Source organism: Diceros bicornis, chromosome 27 (assembly GCF_020826845.1).
Source record: "Diceros bicornis minor isolate mBicDic1 chromosome 27, mDicBic1.mat.cur, whole genome shotgun sequence".
Classification (NCBI taxonomy): Eukaryota; Metazoa; Chordata; class Mammalia; order Perissodactyla; family Rhinocerotidae; genus Diceros; species Diceros bicornis.
Genome location: NC_080766.1, coordinates 45,065,931 through 45,080,438, shown reverse-complemented (window position 1 = coordinate 45,080,438; position 14,508 = coordinate 45,065,931). Strand labels below are relative to the sequence as shown.

The following is a 14,508-nucleotide window of genomic DNA, read 5'->3' as shown; positions in this document are numbered from 1 at the left end:
AGACAGCAACAACCAGCTGCTAATGGGAAGCACCCGCAGAGGCCTTCTTGCTGACCCCGAGCACCCTTCCACACGCAGTCCAGGTGACCCCACTGACAGACTCTGCAATCAACCTATCAAAGCCAGAAAAAGAGGCATGCTTTCCTGAGACAGCCTCCGTGGAGGCTGACAAAAGAGCCTTAACCAGGCTCCCAGAAACCAACGGAAAGCGGTATTTGGTTATCTCCAAAATCAATTGTCATAATGTATTCAGCAGACAGGAGCGCTCTGTGTCATATACCTGCACTATATCACATCCCTCTGTAGGTCATTTGGCTCACAAAATTGATTTAGGACAGATTATTCAATTCCATTCTACATTTTCATGTTTTGGAACTCTGCCAGGAGCAACTTCTGTTCTTCCAGAGGTCAGGAAGCTATGGACAAGGCAATCTCCTGCTGTTGTAAATGGAACTCCATATTCCCTTTATGAATTTCCTGTCAATCTTCAAATTACTTCAAATATGATTGCCCTTCATTTAGACAGTGTTTTATGTCTCCATGTCTACCTTCTTCCCATATCCGATTACCTCCTTGGCTGTAGACAGCTCTCCCTCGGAGCTCCTCTGGGCGCCTGTGTCGGAGGGAGTTTGGGTGGATGGGGACAGGAAGGGCCACTGCAGCCTCTGGTTCACAGCAAGTTCGTTGACCACAGCACACATAAGCGAGTATGTCTTGCATGTTAAAAATTCCTGCTCTTGGTCCCACTTTCCCCACAAACCACCACCATATGCCCTTATTCTTTTTTGCAGGAAAACACGTGAACTGTCATTGCTGTCTTCTCCTCTCACTCCAGTCGGGCTTTCCCTGCCCTTTTCCCAGCCACCAGCCACTCTCCATTTCCCAGTCCTGCTGCCAGTGTCCCCTCATGTGTCCCCCATGTCTGACACCCATCACCTCACCCACTCAGTGCTCCCTGGTCTTTCTGCCACCTGACCAGCTGCTATTCTCAGTCACTCTGATGGAAGAGGGTCTTCTCCTCAGCCTCTTCACATCAGAGGGCCCAGCCTCAGTCCTAGGTCCTCATCTTTCTGTACCCCCTCCTTGCAGAAACCGCATCCATCCATCAAAATGCACACCAGTCCCAAACCTCTATCTCCATATCCTAGTCCCCTCTCCCAAACCCTGACTCACATGCAGCACCTGTTCCTACCTCCAATGTGACAGGTTCTCAATGAGAACCTCGGGCCTCCCACCCCTGACCACTGCATGCCACCTTTCCAGGCTATCCGGTCAAAAATCACCCACAGGCCCCTCTTTTCCACATCACACGTCTCTGTTTGTGAGCAACCGTGAGGTCTATCATCCAGCCATACACAGAATCCAGCCACTTCACATCCCCACTACCTGGTGCACACCACCATCGCCCTACCCTGGGTTAACGGAATGACCACCTAATGGGCTCCTTCTTCTGTCCTTGCCCCCTGAAAGAGCTGGCAGAGTTGTACACTTAGAGCCTAAGTCCATTCACGTCACTGCTCTGCTCAAAACCCTGCAGTGGGTCCCTATATCCCACAGAGCAAAAGCCAAATTCTCCCACTGCTTACAAGACCCAACCAGAACTGCCCACCCTCTCACCATCCACCATTACCTCTCAGCCCAGCTGCCATGAGCTCTCAATCACCATCCCCTCAGCCCTCCCCTCTGCTCCACCACACCAGCCTCTCCTGTTGTCCCCTCCCCTGGGATGCTCTTCCCCAGATATCCACTTGTCTAACTCCCTCACCTGCGCCAAGCCTGTCCTCAGATGTCACCTGCTCAACGAGGGCAGCCCTGGCCTCCCCTGGCCAGCACTCCAATCTCCCCTCACCTGCCCATCCTCTATCCCATTGCCAGTGGCCCCTTTATTACCGTTCCTGTTCCTGTATCTGTCTCCCCATGACAGAAGGTAAGGTTCCTTGGGGCACCATCTGTCCTGTTCACTGATATCACTCAAGCACCTAGAACAGCGCCTGGCCCTTGGTAGGCGCTCCATAAATTTGAATTTAAAAATTGTTGGTCTCAAAATCTGAGTTTCCTGGAAACCAAAATAAAAAGGGAAGTAAAATGAGTTTCAGTTTGGACTACGTACCTGGTGTTTGAGGAACAGCAAGCATGCGGATGTGGTTCAACAAACTCAGCCGGGGTGAGTGGCAGAAAGTGAGTTCGGGAGCAGGCAGAGGCCAGGTCGTGTGAAGCTTGGAACCACTTTGCCTTATCCTCTGAGGGACACAGGGAGACCCTGGAGAGTTTTGAACAAGGATGGCATGATCTAACCTATCTTTTTTAATTAAATTTTTGATTTTGAGACAATTGTAGATTCACATGCAGTGGTAGAAATAATACAGAGATAATCCATCTATCCTTAACCCAGTTTCCTTCACTGGTGACATCTTGCAAAACTACAGCACAATATCACAAACAAGATATTGACATTGATTCAGTCAAGATATAGAAGATTCACATCCCCACAAGGACCCCTCATGTTTCTTTTTTAGTGTTACAACCACATCCTTCTAACCCCAGCTTCTCCTTAACCCCTGGCAACCACTAATCTGTTCTCCATTTCTATAATTTTCTCATTTCAAGAATGTTATGTATAAATGGAATCATACAGAGTGGAACATTTTGGGATTGGCTTTTTTCACTCAGCATAATTCTCTGGAGATTCATCCAGGTTGCTGTGTGTATCAGTAGTTCAGTCCCTTTTATGGCTGAGTATTATTCCACGGCATGGACGGGTCAGTTTGTTTAACCCTTCACCCACTGAAGAACATCTGGGTTGTTTCCAGTTTTTGGCTATTTCAAATAAACCTGCTATGAACATTAGTGAATAGGGTTTTGTATGAACATAGTTTTCATTTCTCTGAGATAAATGCCTGGGAGTTGAGATTGCTGGGTTGCATAGTAGTTATAAGTTTAGTTTCATAAGACCCTGCCAAACTGTTTTCCAGAGTGGCTGTAGCATTTTACATTTCCATCAGCAATGTATGAGAGATCCAGTTCCTCCACATCCTCACCATCATTTGCTATTATCACTATTTTTTGCAGAAGAAGAAGAAGATTGGCCCTGTGCTAACATCTGTTACCAATCTTCCTCTTTTTCTTTTTTTCTCCCCAAAGCCCCAGCACACAGTTGTGTATCATAGTTATAGAGCTGTAGCTCTTCTATATGGGACACCGCCTCAGCACGGTTTGATGAGTAATGAGTAGGTCCGTGCCCAGGATCCGAACCAATGAACCCCGGGCCACAAGTGGAACGCATGAACTCGAGCACTACACCACCGGCCCGGCCCCCATCACTATTTTTTTTATCTCAGTCATTCTGACAGGTATGTAGTCATATCTCTTGTGGTTTTAATTTGCATTTCCTGAATGGCTAATGATGTTGAACATCTTTTCATGTGTTTATCTGCCACTTGTATATCCTCTTCAGTGAAACGTCTCTTGATGTCTTTTGTGCAGTTTCTAGTTGAATTTTTTTTTTTACCATTGAATTTTAGTAGTTCATATATTCCATTTCCAGTCTTTTCTCAGATATGTGATTTCCAAATATTTCTCCAAGTCTGTAGCTTGTCTTTTCATCCTCCTAACAGGTTCTTTTGCAGAGAAAAAGTTTTTAATTTTGATCAAGTCCAATTTATCAATTTTCCTCTTACAGATGACATTTGGTGTCAAGTCCAAGAACTCTTTGCCTTTTCCTTGCCCTAAAACATGAAAATTTCTCGTATTTTTCCCTAAGTTGTATAGTTTTGCATTTTAGACTAGAGTTTGTGATCCATTCTGAGTTAATATTTGTATAAGGTGTGAGACTTAGGTTGAGGTTCCTTTTTTGTCTATGGATGTTTGATTGCTCCAGCACCATTTTTTGGAAAGGCTACCCTTCCTCCATTGCATTGTTTTTGCAATTCTCAGAATCATTTGAGAAAACGATTTCTCAAAAATCATTTGGGCACATTTCTGTGGTTCTCTATACTATTTTCTGTACTGGGTTCCCTGTACTGTCCCGTTGACCTCTGTGTCTATCCTTCCAACAATACCACATAGTCTTGTTACTGTGTGAGTCTTGAAATTGGGTAAACTGATTCCTCTCACTTTATTCTTCCTCTTCAAATCTGTTTTAGCTATTCTTGTTCCTTTGTTTTCCATATTTATTTTAAAATTAGTTTTCTATATCTACAAAAATTTTTGCTGTGATTTTAATAGAAATTACATTAAACCTGTATAATAATTTGGGGAGAAATGACATCTTTAACATGCTGAATTTTCCAATCCATAAACATGGTATGTCTCTCCATTTAATCACATATAGTTTGATTTTTTTCATCAGGATTTTGTAGTTTTCAGCATAAAAGTCCTATAAATGTCTTGTTAGATTTACAGCTAAGTGTTTGTTTATTTTTCAAGGATTGTATTGTATTTTTAATTTTGGAATCCACGAGTTCATTGACAGTATGCAAAATAAAACTGATTTTTGTGTGTTTATCTTGTACTGGGCAAGCTCGATGAACTCACTTATTAATTCTAGGAGCTTTTGCTGTTGTTGTTGTTGATTCCTTGGGATTTTCTATGTAGATAATCATGTCATCTGCAGATAAGGTCAATTTTATTTCATCCTTTCTGATCTGTAAGCCTTTTATTTCTTTTCTTGTCTTATTGCACAGGCTAGAACTTTCAGCACCATGTAGAATGAGAACAAGCATCCTTGCCCTGTTCCTGATCTTAAGGGAAAATCATTCAGCCTTTCATTATTAAGCATAATTTAGGTTTTTGTAGATGCTGTTTATCAAGTTGAGTAATTTCTCCTCTATTTTCAGTTTTCCAAAAGTTTTTAATCAGATGTTAGATTTTGTCATATGCTTCATTACATCAAGTCATACAATTATTTGGTTTTTCTTCTTTATCCTGTTAATACGGTGTATTACATAACTTCTTTTCAAATACTGAACCAGACTTGCATCCCTGGAATAAACTCCACTTGGTCATGGTGCATAATTCTTTGTATATATTGCTGAATTCTGTTTGCTAATATTTTGCTAAGGATTTTTGCATCTATATTCATGAAGCTTGTTGGTCTGTATTTTTTTTTAATGTCTTTTTCTGGCTTTAATATCACAGTAATATAACTTTATAAAATGAATTAGGTAGTGTTCTCTCCTCTTCTATCTTCTGAAAAATACAATAACCAAAATAAAAAACTCCGTGGACGGCCGCCATAGCAGACAGGAGGGGTCAGAGGAAAGAATCAGCAACATGAAAGATAAAACAATAAAAATTACCCATTCTGATCAACAGAGAGAAAACAGACTGAAAAATAAATGAACAGATGCTCAGAAACCTGTGGCAGTATGGCAAAAGAGCTAACAATCATGTCATCAGAGTCCCAGAAAAAGAGGAGAAAGACAGCCGAGCGGAAAAAGTACTTGAAGAAATAACGACTAAAAATTTCTGAGCTGTTTGCCTGGAGTAGAACAGCTATTGTCTAAAAGTTTTCTATCTTGCTAAGCTGTCTCTTTCCTGGTCCTCTGGCTAGAGAGAGAAGACTTCGGTTGCATTTTTTTCTGCGCCCATTAGTATTTATGGGTTGCCAGCTTCTCTGGTTCAAATCTGTGATATATAAGGCAAAAGAACACTCAAGGAATTCACTACCATGTCATTCCTTGGGTCCCGAGGTCCCTAGCTGGTCTGCCTTCTCACTGTCTTCAAGAGTCTACGTTTATTTTATATATAATGCCCAGGATCCTTAGTTGTACCTAGAGGGAGGAATAGGGAAAAGTACATCAACTCCATCTTCCCAGAAGCAGAAGTTAACCTACATTTTTAGAAAAATCATTCTGACTACTGTAGGAATAATCACCTGTAACTTGTCAAAAGCTGAAGCAAGGAGACCTGTTAAAAGGCTAATGAAATTACCCAGGTGAAAGATAATGATGGCTAGGGACGAGGGTGATAACAGTGGAGGTGGTAAGAGGTAGTTAGATCCTGAATATATTGTGAAGAAATAAAGACCACATTTACAAATGTATTAGATATGGGATATGAGAGAAAGAAAGGAGCCAAAGATGATTCCCAGGGTGTTAGCCTGACAAGTAGAAGAATGGAGTTGCCATCAACCAAATTAGAGAAAGCTGAGGAAGGAGCAAGCTAGGGGAAAAGAATGATCGAGTTGTTTTTCAACTGTGAAGTAAGAGATGCCCATCATACAGCCAAATGGTGGTGTTAGGTAGGCAGATGGATATAAGCCTGGAATTTAGGGGCTTGGGTTCAGGCTGGAAAGATATATTTAAGACACAGATGATATTTAAAGCCATGAAACCAGGTGAGACCACCTGGGAATGAAGTAGAAAGAGAAGAGTAGTCCTGCGCTCTCCAATGAGAACTGGGATAAGGGAAGCAGCCAGCAAAAAGATATTGAGAAGAAGCAATCGGAGAGCTAGGAGAAAAGCTAGGATAGAGGAGTGTCCTAGAAGACAAGTAAAGAAAGTGTTCTAAGGAGGAGGGAGCAATGACCTAGATTCAGATGCAGCTGATAGGGCCAGTAATATGAAGACTGAGCTTTCATCACTGGATTTAGCAAAGTCCAAGAGGTCTTTGGTGATTCTAACAAAGCTGTTTTTGTGGCATAAAGGGAAAATCCAGATGTAGTGGGTACAAGAAAGAATAGGAAGGAATTAGAGACAATAAATATAGACCTGAGACAGGTGATTCACTAAACTTCACCTCTAATTGAGGACAAAGATGCCTTTTCTTCCTTAAATTAATCTTTACTGAGGACCTACTTTGGGTTAGACCCAGAAAAATAAGGAGCTATAAGGGGAATAGGACATGTAGGGAGAGACATAAACATAATAAGTATTTTGGATTTTAAGAGAAGATCATAGACAAATATATGGAATACCACAATGGAATGGCAAATTCTATACTGGATGGGAAATCAGGACAGAATTCTTCAAGGAGGGGATGCTTTGAATATTTGTCTTGAAAAGGGCTATCACGAGGATCAATGAACCTCTTTATACGAAAGCTTTTAAAAAATAAGGTCCTGTAGAAGTACGTGCAATTAGGAGGATACTAAGTATTAATGAAACTCAGGCAGTTCTGATGGTGTCACTGGCAGGGAAAGACCTCAGTTTACCTCTTAAGAGAGATGGAGAATTACTGAGTTCAGTGAACATACCACGTCCTTTAAGCCAAAAGAATACGATTGGGCAGTGCTATAGTTTAATTCTCCCTCACTAACATTTTTAAAGTGTCTTACAGGAGGTTAAATGCAAGTCACGCTACAGAACAAAGACACACAAAAGTCTATCCCCCACCAAAAAAATAAACAAACAAAAAAACCCCAACATATATCCCTCCTACTCTCCACCATATCAAGCTTGTTGGCTTAAGCTTTCTGAGTACGCAAACCATCATCCTAAACTAACATTACAAGCAAAGACCAAATTATATACTTTTTTAAAAAACAAAGGGCAGTGAAATAAGCCAGCCACAAAAGAATGATTGTGGATTCCACTTCCTGTATGATTCCTGTATGATTCCACTTATATAAAATACCTAGAGTAGTCAAATCCAGAGACAGAAAGTAGAATGGTGGTTTCCAGGGGTCGGGGGTGAGGGGAAAATGGAGAATTACTGTTTAATGCATAGAGTTTCAGTTTTGCAAGATGAAAAAAGTTTTAGAGATGGATGGTGGTGATGGTTGCACAACAATGTGAATGCACTTAATATCACTAAACTGTACGCTTAAAAACGGTTACAATAGTAAATTTTACATTATTTGTATTTTACCACAATTTTTAAAAAATAATAAGAAATTTAAAAAACAAAGAGAGGAGACTTTTGCTTCTGCCCATGAAGAAGTAACCAGGGTAGGCCTTACTCTCTTGCTGTGAACAACCAGAAAACTGGAAAAAATATATATATGAAACAACTAATTTCAGACATTGGACAATAGGCTGCACAAGATTGTGATAAGGACAAGCCCTGTAATTGCCCTTTCTTAGTGAAAGCACTTTCCAGACTGCATGGTAAGGCGGGGGAACCCAAGCAGAACATCACAGCATACCGAATTGGTGAACTATATCAGAGCTCAGGGAGGCTGAGGCAGCTGGAGATTGTGAAGAGCAGATATGTGGGAAGGCTCTGAAGAGAAGAGAGCTACATAAAAAGAGCTCCAAAAATCTGCATAGGGGTCCCTTTCATCTGTTGCCAAATTCCAAGCAGCACATAAAATTCAGTGAGGTGAGGCAAAAACTGACCAGGGAGTTGTAAGTTGAACAGTTTCCACTGCTCAACAGAGGGTTGGGAGACTTTTCGAGTTTTGACCAGTCAGAGTGGAGGGTCCCAGCTGAACCACCAAAGCACTAAATAGAGACAGCAGAAGGACTGCACCTCAATAGTGGGACTAAATTGGCCCTGGAGCAAAACATACTCTGCATCCAACCTAAAAAGCTTAAAACACAATCTTGAAAAATATCATGCTAATCCACTAGTAACTTATCTTCCTGACAAAACAAAGTCCAACATTCTTTTTAAAAAATGACAGAATCCAGATACTTTCTGTAATATTCATAATGTCTACCATCCAATTAAAAGTTATTAGACCTACAAAGAAGCAAGAAAATAGGACCAAAAACAAAGGAAAAGGTAATCAATAGGAAGAGACCCTGAAAGGCAGAGACGATGACCTGTCCAAATAAGGATTTTAAGACAACAATTGTAAATACGTACCAGTATTTAAAAGACAACATGAATACAGTAGGAGATAAACAGAAGACATTAAAAAGAACCTTCACTTGTAGAGGTGAGAAAATATATATATGTTGGAAATGAAAAATTCAATAAATGAGATTAACAGCTGATTAGATGTGCAGAAGAAAAAGAACTGGACAACACATAAATAGTAACACCCAAAATGAAACACAGAGAGAGAAGAGACTGGGAAAAAGAGCTTCAGCGACCTGTGGGACTATATTAAGTACTGTAACATGCCCAGAAGTTCCAGAAGAAGTGAGAGGAAGGTATGTAGAAAAAATATTTGAAGAAATAATGGCACAAAGTATTCCAAATTTTATAAAAACAATAGACCCTCAAGTTGAAGAAGCTTAATGAAACGCAGAAAAGACAGACACAAAGAAAACCATACTGAGGCATCAAAGACTGGGAGGACAACCTTAAGTACAGAGGAAGAAACGTAAGAACAGCACAGATTTCTCATCAGAAATTATATAGCCAAAACACAATGGACCAAAAAGTTTTCAAGTGGCAAAAGAAAGAGTGTAAACATAAAATTTTACTTTCAAAAAGTATTCTTTAAAACTAAGGAGAAATAAGGACTTTTCCAGATAAACAAAAGCTGAAAGAATTTGTCACCAGAAAACTTAAGCAACAAAAGATGTTAGAGGAATTTCTTCAGGAAGAATTAAAATGATACCAGGTGAGTAACCACCAAAACAACAACAAAAATCCCACTAAAGTAGATAGAGACAATACAGTGATGTTGTCAGTGACAGAGATAAAATGGAACACCAAAAAACACAGAACTAATAAAAAAGAGAGAGAAAAAAGGACAGACAAATTAAAAAAACAAGTAGCAAGACAGTAAATTTAAACCCAATCCTACCAATAATTATAATAAACATAACTTGTCAAAATATTCCAATTAAAAGGCAAAGACAAGGTAAAAACAAGACCTAATAATATACCGTCTACAATAAAACCCACTTTATATGTAAAGACAAAAATAGGTTAAAGAATGGAAAAAGATAAACTGTGCAAACATTAACCAGAGATAAAAAAAGGACATTTTATAATGATAAAAATGTTCATTGACAAGACATACCAATCCTACATGTGTGCACACAATAACTGACAGAATTCAAAGTAGAAATAAGGCAATACTCCTCTCTATGTACTAGATAAATCAAGTAGACATGAAATCAATAAAAGAATAGAAGACTTGAACAATACCATCAATCAATTTGTCCTAACTGAAACTTTTAGAACACTCCAGCCAGTAAGTGAAGAATACATACTAATTTCAAGTGAACATGGAGAAGTTTAAAATAATACAAAATATATTTTCTGACTAAAAAAATTAAATTAGAAATCAGCAAAAGAGAGGTATCTAGAAAAACCCTAAATATTTGTAAATAAAATGCCACAATCCTAAAAGACTCATGGGACAAAGGAGATATCACAAGGAATTTTAGAAAATATTTTAAACTGACTGAAAGTAAACATACAAGATAGGAAAATACATGGGATAGTCATAAATTTCCACTGGCAATGTAAAATGATACAGCCAATCTGGAAATCATTTGATAGTTCCTAGTTAAATTTGCAACCACCACATGACCCAGAAGTTGTACTCATGGGCATCTGTCCCAGAGAACAAAATTTGACGTTCACAGAAAAACTTGTACGTGAACATTAATAGCAGCTTTATTTTTAGTATCAGTGCTGGAAACAATCCAAATGCCCTTCAATAAGTGAATGGCTGAACAAATTCTGGTACATCCATACAAGGGACTACTACTCATCAATCCAAAGGAATGAATTATTGACACATGCAACAACCTGGAGGTACCTCAAGAACATTATGTTTAGGGCAAAAAAGCTAATCCCCAAAGGCTGCTATTATATGATTCCACTTATATAACATTCTCAAAATGACAAAACTATAGAGATGGAGAACAGATTAGTAGTTTTCAAGGGTCAGGAACATGGGGTGGGATGGAGAAGAGGTGTGAATACAAGGAGGTAGCACAGGGAGTTCTTTTGTGGTGATGAAACGTTCTGTACCTTCACTGTGGCAGTGGTTACACAAATCTATACTTGACATAAAACTGCATAGAACTGTATATATATATACATGCACACACACAAAGAAATATGCAATTTAAAATTATGATGAACCCTGAATAATGCCTGTGTTCTAGTTAACAGTATATCAATGTCAATATATCAATATATCAATGTCAATTCCCTGCATTTCACATTGGTCTACAGTTATATAAGATGTTGCCATTGGGGGAAAGTGGGTGAAGAGTACACAGGATTTTTTATATTATTTTTGCAACTTCCTGTGAGCCTACTTCAAAATAAAAACTTTAAAAATATATTGAATACAGCTCAAGCAATGCTTAAGAGGGAAATTTATAGGTCTAAATGCTAATTTCAGAAGAGAAAAAACATCCAAAATCAATTATCCTAGCTTCTACCTTAAGAAACCAGAAAAAGAACAGCAAAGGATATCCCAAGCAAGTGGAAGGAAGAAAATAATAAAGAATAAAAATCAATAAAAAGAAAAACAGGGCCGGCCCGGTGGTGCAAGCGGTTAAGTGCGCGTGCTCCGCTGTGGCAACCCGGGTTCGCTGGTTTGGATCCCAGGCGCGCACAGGTGCACCGCTTGTCAGGCCATGCTGTGGCGGCGTCCCATATAAAGTGGAGGAGGATGGGCACAGATGTTAGCCCAGGGCCAGCCTTCCTCAGCAAAAAGAGCAGAATTGGCAGATGTTAGCTCAGGGCTGATCATCCTCACAAAAAAAAAAAAAAAAGAAAAAGAAAAACAGACAAAAATATAGAAAATCAATGAAAGCAAAATCTATATATTTGAAAAATTCAATGAAATTGATAAACCACTAGATAGACTGTTCAAGAAACAAGAAAAAAGACAAGTTACAAAGTTTCACTCAGTAGTGAAAGAGGAGACATCGTTATAGATCTTACAATAATGAAGAGGATAATGACGCAATATAAGAGACACTTCATATCACTGAACTTGATAACTTAGAAAAAAATGAATATCTTACAAAACACAAATTACTAAAACTGACTCAGGCCATAAAAATCTGAAAAGTTTTTTAAAACTAAATTCTTAATTTAGTTTTAAACTAAATTCTAAATTCTTAATTAAAAATCTTCCCACAAGAAAACTTGAGGCCTGGATGAATTCTATCAAAAATTTAAGAAAAAAATAACACAATCCAACACAAACTCTTTCAGAAAATGGAGGAGGAAAAACTGCCCAATACATTTATCCCATACAAAACCAGGCAAAGATACTACAAGAAAACTACTGAACAATTTCCCTCATGAGCATAGATGTAAAAGTTCTTTAAAAAGTATCAGCAAATCAAACTCAGGAAGATAGACAGATGATAGATTAGATAGATAGAACGACAGAACGATAGATAGATACATAGATAGATAGATAAAAAGATAATCCATCAGGACCAAGTGGGGTTCGACTCAAGAGATGCAAGGTTGGTTTAACTTTCAAAATTCAATAAGTGCAATTCAAAATATTAACAGAACAAAGGAAAAATAACCCATGATTATCTCAATAAATGCAGAAAAGCATTTGACAGGATTCAACACACATTCATGACAAAAAAAACAAATTTTAAATTTAGGAAACAAGAAAAAGAAGGAAATTTCCTTAAGCTGATAAAGAGATCTATGAAAAACCTACAGTTAACATTATAATTAATGGTGAAGGACTGAATGCTTTCCCTCTAAGATAAAGAACAAGGCAAGAAGATCCACTCTCACCACTTCTATTCATTATTACAATGGAGGCCCTAGACAATAAGGTGGGAAAAATAAATAAAAAGCATACATATCAGAAAGGAGTAAGTAAAAGTATCTTTATTTGCAGATGACAAGATCATGGGGGAAAAGGTTATTAAACTAATAAGTGACTTTAGCTAAGTTGAGGACATAAGTTCAATACACAAAAATAAACTGTATTTCTATTTACTAACTCGCAATTAGAAATGAAAATCTTTTAAAATTACCATTTATAATAGCATTCAAAAACATGAAACATTTGATGGGATAAATTTAACCAAATATGTGCAAGGTGTGTACACTAAAAACTTCAAGACACTCCTGGTATAAATTAAAGACTTAATAAATGGAGAAATTACAATGCACATTGATTGGAAGATTTAGTATGGTTAAGATGCCAATTCTCCTTGAATTGATATATAGATTTAAAGCAACCTCAATCAAAATCCTAGCAGAATTTTTGGAAGACGTTGAGAAGGTGATTCTAAAATTTAAAAAAGTTATAATGCAAAAGACCTAGAATAGTCACAACTATTTGGAAAAAGAAGAACAAAGTTACCTGGTTTCAAATATCCAGTAATCAATACAGTGTGATATTAGCATAAGGATAGGCATGTAGATGGAACAGAATAGAGAGTCTAAAAACAGACTCAAGCATGTATGATCAACTGATTTTCGATAAAGGTGCCAAGGTATTTCAACGGGCAAAGGAGAGAATTTCCAAAAAACTGTGTCAGAAGAACTTGGTATCCATATTAAAAATGAACCTCAGCCCTTACCTAACATCGTACACAAAAATTAATCTAAATATAAAAGCTAAATCCATGAAACTTTTAGAAGAAAAGGAGAAAGCTTTCTGATCTTAGGGTAGACGAGAGTTTCTTAGATACATCCACAAAAGCAATATGCCACAAAGGACAAAAATGATAATTTATATTTCATCAAAATTTTTAAATTCTGCTCTTTGAAAGACACTGCTTACAAAATGAAAATGCAAATAACATAATGGAAAAAATATTTCTCATACATATATCCGAAAAAAAGGACTAGTATTCAGAACATACAAAGAACTTTTGTAACTCAATAACAAGGAAACAGCCCAATAAAAAAATGGCAAATATTTCAACAGACACATCACAGCAGACATACAAACAGCTAAGAAGCATATGAAAAATGCTCATCATCATTAGTCCTCAGGAAAATAAACACTAAAATCACAATGAGATACTAATATCTATGATTAGTCTTTAGGAAAATAAAAACTAAAATCACAATGTGATACCAATATACATCTAGTAGAATGCCTAAAATTGACTGACTGACATGAACAAGTGTTAGTACAAATGACAATAAACTGGAAATGTCATATGGGACTTGAGGGAGTGTAAAATCATTCAACAACTTTGGAAAACAGTTTCGCAGAACCTTATAAAACCATTTACCATACTGTAACCTAGCCATACCACTCCTAGATATTTACCGAAGAGAAATGAAAACATATTCCCACACAAAGACTATACACAAGTGTTCGTCACAGCTTTATTTATAACAGCCAAGAATTAGAAACAATCCAAATGTCTATCAATAGGCAAGTAAACAGACTGTACCATGGACTACTACTCAGCAGTAAAAAGGAACAAAACACATCCACATAACATGGATTAATCTCAAAAGCATAGACGCTGAAAGAAAGAAGCAAGACAGAAAAAAGAAGCCAGTACATACTATATGATTCTATTCACAGGAAATTCTGGAAAAAGCGAATTTAATCAACAGAGACAAAAGAATATCTGAATGGAAAGAGGCACCAGAATCTTTTAGGATGATGTTCTATACTTTGATTCTGATGGTAGTTACACAGTAGTATACATATATCAAAATTCATTCATCTGTACACTTAAAATAGATGCATTT

General features: G+C 37.8%; 1 protein-coding gene across 13 annotated transcripts in view; it reads right to left on the bottom strand.

The window, feature by feature from the left end:
- PCBP3 (poly(rC) binding protein 3) overlaps window positions 1–14,508 on the bottom strand; it is a 263,795-nt gene that overhangs the window by 214,419 nt on the left and 34,868 nt on the right. For 3 of the 13 annotated variants that reach the window (XM_058523295.1, XM_058523302.1, XM_058523303.1), the window contains exon 1: window positions 570–705. The exons of 1 other annotated variant lie outside the window; for it this stretch is intronic. The gene's annotated coding sequence lies outside the window, so the exon portion shown is untranslated. Of the gene's footprint in view, window positions 1–569; window positions 719–14,508 lie in introns of those variants that run through there. 9 more of the 13 variants (XM_058523297.1, XM_058523299.1, XM_058523298.1 and 6 more) reach the window with 6 other exon arrangements.